Source organism: Chlorocebus sabaeus, chromosome 13 (genome assembly GCF_047675955.1).
Source record: "Chlorocebus sabaeus isolate Y175 chromosome 13, mChlSab1.0.hap1, whole genome shotgun sequence".
Lineage (NCBI taxonomy): Eukaryota > Metazoa > Chordata > Mammalia > Primates > Cercopithecidae > Chlorocebus > Chlorocebus sabaeus.
The window spans coordinates 40,918,657-40,927,588 of NC_132916.1; positions in this window are offsets into that span (position 1 = coordinate 40,918,657).

Sequence of the window (8,932 nt, forward strand, 5' to 3'; positions counted from 1 at the left end):
TTAGTATCTAGGACTGGGGAAAGTTGGAAATGGGAGGTGACTGGGTACAAAGTTTCTTCTTTGGGCAGTAACAATATGATTTTCTAATAAATTCATAGAGATATGCTGCCATCACCATAAGCAAAAGTTCACCTTTTCACTGGCACTAGCCATATTTCAAGTGCTCAGTAGGGAGTGCAGGGCTACAGTATGTTTTTTAAATTACATGCCAGTAACACAAAGTTTTAAACGCATATTTTACACCCCAAAGCAACCAATTCTTGTTCTTGGAGTTAGCTGAGCTTCCTAGGATCCATGGATTTATGGTTTTTATCAAATTTGGAAACACAGCAATTATTTAAACATTTTTTCAATTCCAATTCTACTTAGTCTGCCTGAAATACTCACACAGCTTATTAATGCTTTGCTTATTTTTGGTTATTTTTCATTTTGTGTAGTTTTCATTGCTTCGTCTTTAAGTTCGCTAGTCTTCTGTTGTGTCTGGTCTCTTAATTCCATTAGTGTATTTTTTATATCAGACATTGTGTATTTTATCTTTAAAAATTCAATTTGGATCTGTTTTATATCTTCCAGTTTTTATCATACTCAAGCTTTCCTCTGCTGGCTTGAACACAGCAAGTATAACAATAATAGCTATTTGAATGGCCTTGCTACTAATTCTGTCATTTCTTGGTCTGTTTCTGTTTATTGATTTTTTTATTATGGGTAGTATTTTTCATTTGCATACATTTACATGTTTGGATATTGAATTTCCCATATTCTTCTTAACACAAGTTACTAGGGGGAAAATGTGAACATTGAAAGGATTGCTTTTAAACTTTGTAAGGCAGGCATAGAACAACATTTATTTTACTGCTGAGTCAGTACCATTCCAAGTACTCTATTACCCTATGAATTACAAGGGATTTTCACTTTGGCTAGTGGAACTTAAACTGTTCCTGATCATTGTGGGCTCCAAAAATTTTTTCCCCTTGTGCTTTCAGGTGGTTCTTTAGAAGGCCTTGGGTGGTAGTCACATGCGGTCAACAATACTCAGCTGAAGACTCAAGGGGAATCCTCTGCAGATAATCTGGAGAAATCTGTAGTTTTGTCACATTTGGTACTCTACCTTGTGAACTCTAGTTTTGTCCTTCGTGGCTTCCTAACTCTTTCTCCCCAACTTAGAGACTTCGTAGCTATACCTGGATTTCCCTTCCTTGCCCGGCAATTGTGAAACTCTAGGCAGTAAGAGACAGAGCAGTCATAGGGCTCAGCTAATTTGCTTCCTCTGTTTTGCAGATCATGGTTCCTCATTATCTGATGTCTAATGTCTGGAAACTATTGTTTCTTGTTTTTGTCCTGGTCCCTATTACTCTAGTTTGGCTTAAAGCAGAAGTTAGCATACCAATCCATGTTCTTTTTTAAAATCTCTGTTTAATGTGCGCTTTTATCATTTTTCATATTGTTTTCTTTGTACCTTTTTGTCTCAATAACTCTTGCTGAATTCAGTTATAGTGATTATAGTCTTTACTTATTTCCTTAGTTTTTGCTCTTAATTTTACAATTTCCAATCTTTTATTCTCTTTGGATTTATTCTTAAGTCTTTCCCTAATTTCTTAAGGTTGTTAAATGTTTAATTTGAGAAGGCTAAAAATTTACCTTGAAGTACCATTTCAGCTGCATTCCACAAATTATTCAGCTCTAAGTATTTTAAAGTTTATGATTTATTCATGACTTATGAATCATTTAGAAATGTGCTTTTAAATTTCAGACCTTAAAAATATTATGCCACTAACTTCTAAGTTATGATGTGACTACATGAGTTTGAAATTCATTGATATTTGCTTTATGATCTGGTATGTGTTGGTTTTAGTGAAATGGCCCATGTGTGTAAGAAAAGAATGTGTTTTGTTAATTGATTCATGTCTTTTACATACCAGTCTGTTTAATTCATCAGTTTTTAATTCGCCAGTTTGTACGAGAAGTGTGTTAAAATCTTGCAAGATGATTGGTCAATTTTGAATTTTCCATATAGTTCTGATAATTTTTTTATGTTTTATATATTTTTTACATTATTTTATGCATAGAAATTAAGAATTATGTCTTTTTTTAAGGTTCAGATGAGAATTTGTACATTTATGTGCTAAAAGAACAGAACAATAGTTGATATTTTCAGAGTACTTGATAAGTGAATTTTAACAAAATAGTTGAAACTTAATTGAAAATGTTTTCCCTTTGGTCTTTATGGTGGAAATGACAGACTTTTTTCATTGAAGGATGAGGACACAGCAGCCATATTATGCCAAGATGAAAAATATCATGATCATATTGAAAGGTCTACCATGGGCTTCCCTGGTGAAGTCTTCTGTACCAATGCACCAGAGAATGCCTACCATCCAAAAAAGCAGTCAGTCGATGGAAAAGAAGATTATTAAACCTTTGTTCTGGGATTTACTGTTAAAAAACAAACAACAACAAAAAAGATGAGATAGGAAACAGTGAAGGAAATGATTTAACTGAAGGGAAACAAGATTTTTTTTTTAAAGCATTGTTCTTAATCCCCATGACTGTCCTTCAGTCACAATTCCAGAATAAAAGAATCTACTTTGTGTATTAATGTTTTATGCCTTTTATGAAACAGTCAAGTCTTTTATTTTCCCCCTTCTTGAACCGCAGGATTAACTATCTTTTCACCCAATACAAAGTGCTGGTCATAAATACACAAAAAACTTGTGTTTATCATGCAAACCAGTAGCACCAATAAATTTTATTTGTTGCAATTTAATGTCAAATAACATTACTGGGTAAATAATTTTTTATATACACATACTAAAACACAAATGCAGATTTATGGATCAAATGACAGTTATTCTTTTTCCTGTGCATATGGTAATTCATTAACGTTGCCTCAGAAAGATAACAGAATACACATGTGTGTATAGAATATACATTCATACATACATAAACACATGTGATATATACAGTTTTTAACAAATACACTGGCCATTACCCATTCCACTTGAAAAGATATGTGTGAACTACCTCATGAAATGTAAACAGGAGTATCAAGAACCACAAGTTTCTATCGATAATAGACATCTAAAACGTCTATGGAGAAAGTTTTTTTTAAATAAACATATTTAACCCAAAGTACAAGTCATTTTTGGAAATCCCTCTACCAGATAACACAATTCTCCTTCATTTGATACTGATTTCTGTTGTACTAACCACAGGATATTTTTTATATACTCCTAACAGAATAAGACACACAAAAATAGACTTAAATATTGGTGTGTTTTAAAACTATCACATCTTTGAAAGCACTACTTGAACTTACCTACTTTATTTTATGTCTCACTGTGCCCTAAGAGTTTTGATGTATCACACGAAGAGAAGACACCAATTTAAAAAGTTCAACAAATAGGAAAATCCTATCAGTATAAAAATTTAAAATATTGACTTTCTAACTCAGTAATTTGTCACAGCTTACTGTATTTAAGTGAATATCTATTCCTGCTTTCCTCTTAGAGTGGGATTTAAAACTTTTCAAAGGATAATCCTTCAATATTGTATTTTGAAGCATATATATTAAGGAAAATTTACAGCTATCACAATTTTTCTGTGTGAAAGTTGAGGACAATTTATATAAATAATATTCTGTTATGTAAGAAGGGGTATTCTAGTTGTACCCATAAAACTGTCAAATCTATCCTAGTGCTGGGGATTTGCCACTAAGTTTTTTGTTGGAATTGGAAATTATACTGGTTACTTTAAAAGGGGAAAAATCCTTTTTTTTTTTAAATGAGCAAACACCCCTTTTTATTGTTCTCCCTAGAGTCTATGTTTTGAAAGATGTCACACTCTGCTAATTGATATTAATTCCAATTTTAAATAATCAGCTGTACAAATGAGTTTTTAAAGTATAATCAACATTTCAAAAATTAAAAAGATTTTAATCTTACTTAATCACGATGATATTGTAGTTAGCTCAGTGACTATAGATTCAGAAATACTAGTTTAATGTTAACATGATATTAAAAAAATTTTTTTTTGCTTTTCCATTTTTTAGACATTTTTTTTCTTTCTGTCATGAATGTATTTTTTATTTTAAATTGAGAAATAATGGTATATATGGGGTATATTGTGTTTTTAAAATATATTTGCATCATGAAATGATAAAAATCAAGCTAATTAACATATCTATCACCTTACAAACCCTTTTTTATGATGAGAACATTTAAAATCTACTCTTTTTTTTTCCCCCTCAAAACAGAGTCTCACTCCATCACCCAGGCTGGAGTGCAGTGGCATGATCTCGGCTCACTGCAACCTCTATCTCCCAGATTCAAGTGATTCTTATGCCTCAGCCTCCCAAGTAGCTGGGATGACAGGCGTGCACCACCATGTCCAGCTAGTTTTTTGTATTTTTAGTAGAGACGGGGTTTCACCATATTACCCAGGCTGGTCTAGAACTCCTGGCCTCCAGCAATCCGCCCACCCCACCTCAGTCTCCCAAAGTGCTGGGATTACAGGCGTGAGCCACTGCATCTGGCAAAAATCTACTCTTAGCAATTTTGAAATATACGATACATGGTTACTAACTATAGTCAGCATGCTGTGCAATGGATCTTTAAAACCTATTCTATATGTTTTACTGACAACTTTGTACCCTTTGACTGTCTCCCAATTCCTCATCCCCTCCATATCCCCAATCTGGTAACCATCATTCTACTCTCTACTTCTATGAGTTTGAGTTGTTTAGATTCTACGTGTAAGTGAGATCACACAGTTTTGTCTTTTTGTTCCTGGCGTATTTCACCCAGCATAATGTCCTCCAGATTCATTCATGTTGTAAATGGCAGAATTTTCTCTTTTTGTCCAGATGGATGGTAGTATTCCATTTTGTATATGTACCACATTTTCTTTGTTCATTCCTCCTTGATGGGCAGTTAGGTTGCTTTCATATCATGGCCATTGTGAATAATGCTGCAATGAACATGTGGGTGCAGATATCTCTTTGACATACTGATTTCAAGTCCTTAGGATATATATTCAAAAGTGGGGTTGCTGGATTATATGGTAATTCTATTTGAAATTTTTTGACAAACATCTGTACTTTTTTTCTATAACAGCTATATTTGCATTCTACCAACAGTGTACAAAAGGTGCCTTTTCTCCACATCCTCACCAATACTTACCTTTCATCTTTTTGATAATAGCCATTCTGACAGATGTGGGGTGGGTAATATATCATTATAATTTTAATTTGTATTTCCCTATGATTAGTGATTTTAAGCATTTTTTTTTCATATATCTTGGCCATTTGTATGTCTTCTTTGGATAAGTGTCTACTCAGATCCTTTGTCCATTTTTTAATTGGGTAATTTATTTTCCTGCTATTGAGTTGAGTTTCTAATATATTTTGGATAGAAGCTCTTTATCACATACATAGTTTTCACATATTTTCTCCTAATCCATGGGTTTTCTCTTCACTCTATTGATTGTTTTCTTTGCTATATATATCTATATATTTTTAGTTTGAAGTTAAATGGCCTCGTTGCCTGGGGTGGCATCTGAAGTTCTTGGTCTCATGGCCAAGTAAATCAAGGATGCACACACACCAAGGGTGAGGTCACAGCAGAAGTAGACGTTTAATAGGCAAAAGAAAGAGAACAACTGTTTGTTGCAGAAAGGGGTCCCAAAAGGGTGCCATTCAGCAGTGAAATGCAAGGGTTTTATAAGTAGTTAGTGGGGAGGCAGTATCTTATCTCAAAGGGCACGAAAAACTGGTTAGGACCAGGTATGCTATCTGCATAGAATGTGAATCTCTGGCATCCCCCACCCCAACCTTTTATTATGCTGTGGGTCCTTTGCCTGAGTGACTCCACATTGCTTTCCTACTGTGCATGTGCTTAAAAAAGGGGGAGGTGGAGCCCCCATGGTGGACATGCCTGGTCCCAGGTACCCCTTTCTATTGGTGCAGTTGCAGATATCCTCCCCATGCAAGCTTCGAACTTCCTTTGCAGCCTGATCTTCCAGGCTGCTCTTTGTTAGGAAAAAAAAAGTGATTTCTTTGACTGCTTTTTGTTAGAAAGAAAGTTCTGCCAAGAACTTTTTGCCTTAACTATCTGCCTAGCTAGTATCTTTCTATCTCCTCTCTCAGAAGTAATCATTTATCTTTTTTCTTTTGTTGCTTGTGCTTCGGAGTTCTTATCCAAAAAATCATTGCCCATACAATGTCACAGAGCTTTTCTCTGTTTTATTCTACTAGTTTTACAGTTTCAGGTCTTATGTTTAAGTTTTTAATCTATTTCAAGTTGATTTTTCTACATAGTGTGAGATGAGAGTCTTATTTCATTATTTTGCATGTGGATGTCCAGTTTTTCCAACCATTTACTGAAAGACTCTCTCCATTGGGTGTTCTTGGCACCTTTGTCACAAATCAATTGACCATATAGATATGTGGGTTTATTTCTGAGCTCTCTGTTCTTTTCCACTGCTTGATGTGTCTGTTTTGATGCCAGTACCATGTTATTTTGATTGCTATAGCTTTGTAATATATTTTGAAATCAGATATTGTGATTCCTCCAGCATTGTTCTTTTTAATCAGTATTGCTTTCACTATCTGGAGTCGTCTGTGGTTCCATATCAATTTTAGAATTTGTTTTTCTATTTCTGTGGAAAATGTCATTAGACTTTTGTTAGGGATTGCATTGAGTCTGTAGATTGTTTTGGATAGTTATGGACATTTTAACAATATTCTTCCAATCCATGAACACAGGATATCTTTCTATGTCTTCTTCAGTTTCATTTCTCAATGTTTTATTTATAGTTTTTGGCATGTAGATATTTTACCTCTCTGGTTGATTTAAGTATTTTTTGGTGCTATTGTACATGGACTTGTTTCTTAATTTCTCCTTTGAATAATTTGTAGTTAGTTTATAGAAATGCTGCTGGTTTTGTATCCTGCAACTTTACTGAATTCCTTTATCAGTTATAACAGTTTTTTTGGAAGAGACTTTAGGGCTTTCTGTGTGTAACATCACGTCATCGGCAACAGAGACAATTTCACTTCTTCCTTTAACTGTTTTCAAAATAATGTGATTCCCTGGCCTTCTCCAACAGTGACCTGGTTTCTTGTTTTTGTTTTATTATTTTGAACTCACAGATTTAAATCTGTTTGAAGAGGTTCAACCTTTTCCAGTTACTATTCTTGCTGATGTTCCTGTTTTTGGCTGGTGGAACTGTTGTCAGGTTAGTTCTAGACATAGAACCCAAAGCTTTATTAGCTTCCTTATTTTCTGTATGGCCAGATGTTCCAGGACCATCTTCTGTATTTCGTGTACCAGACCTGGAATAAGCCAACTCAGGAGGGAGCCCTGGGTTTCTTCTAATATGAAATAGTATTTAGAAACCAAGATCTGGGTGCTAGAACTGCATATTACTACTGCGTTGTCCATTGCTATCAATGGACAGAACTAGGAAAAATGTGGTGGTGGTGGTGGTGTCGTTGTTTTTTGAGATGGAATTTCGCTTTTGTTGCCCAGGCTGGAGTACAATGGCCCGACCTCGGCTCACTGCAACCTACACCTCCCAGGTTCAAGCAATTCTCCTGCCTCACCCTCCCGAGTAGCTGGGATTACAGGCATGCACCACCATGCCCGGCTAATTTTGTATTTTTAGTAGAGATGGGGTTTCTCCATGTTGGTCAGGCTGGTCTCAAACTCCCGACCTCAGGTAATCCACCCGCCTTGGCCTCCCAAAGTGCTGGGAGTACAGGCATGAGCCGTCACAAGTGGCTTTTTTTTTTTTTTTTTTTGAGACAGAATATCGCTCTTGTTGCCCAGGCTGGAGTGCAGTGGCACAATCTCGGCTCACTGCATCCTCCGCCTCCTGGGTTCAAGCGATTCTCCTGCCTCAGCCTCCTGAGTAGCTGGCATTACAGGCATGTGCCACCATGCTCGGCTAATATTTTGTATTTTTAGTAGAGACAAGGTTTCACCATGTTGGCCAGGCTGGTCTCGAACTCCTGACCTCAGGTGATCAGCCCACCTCGGCCCCCCAAAGTGCTGGGATTACAGGCGTGAGTCACTGTGCCTGGCCCAAAAAGTGTGTGTGTGTTACTTGCTGTATCATATTATATTACATATATATATATTTGTATGGTTGTCATATTAACAATACCAATATTATCATTAATAATATGTGTATTAGGATTATCCAGAGAGAACTAATAACAATAGACACGTGAGAAGGGATTTATTAGGGGAATTGGCTTATGCAATTATGGAAGCTGAGAAGTCTCATAATAGGCCATCTCCAAGCTGGAGAACCAGGAAGGTGGGTAGTCTGGCCTGGTCCAAGTCTGAAGGCCTCAGAACCAGGAAAGCTGATGGTATAACTCTCAGTGCAAGGGTGAAAGCCCTAGAATCCAGGGGGCTTCTGCAAGTCTTAGAGTCCAAAACTAGAGAACCTGGAGGTCTGACGACCAATGAATGACAGGAGAAGATGGGTGTGCCAGCTCCATAAGAGAGAATGAATTCATCTTTCCTTTACCTTTTTGTTCTAAGTCCTCAGCTGGTTGGATGGTTCCTGTCTACACAGAGGGTGCATTTTCTTTAAAAGCCCAAAATTCAAATGTCAGTCTCTTCCAGAAACACCCTCACAGATACACCCAGAAATAATGTTATACCAGCTATCTGCATATTCCTTAATCTAGTCAAGTAGACACCTAAAATTAATCATCACAATTTGCTTACTGAAAATGTTTTCTGGGAGATGGGGAGGGGATATCTTTTTTAAATATCGCTATATGTATATATCTAGTATATATCACTAGAAATATTTTTAAATCATTTGAAATATTTACTCTCCATCTGGTCATCCTAGCAATTTAATACACAGGTTTATTTGTTCGATTTTGGTTTTGATTTTTTTAAAAAGTTGACCACTT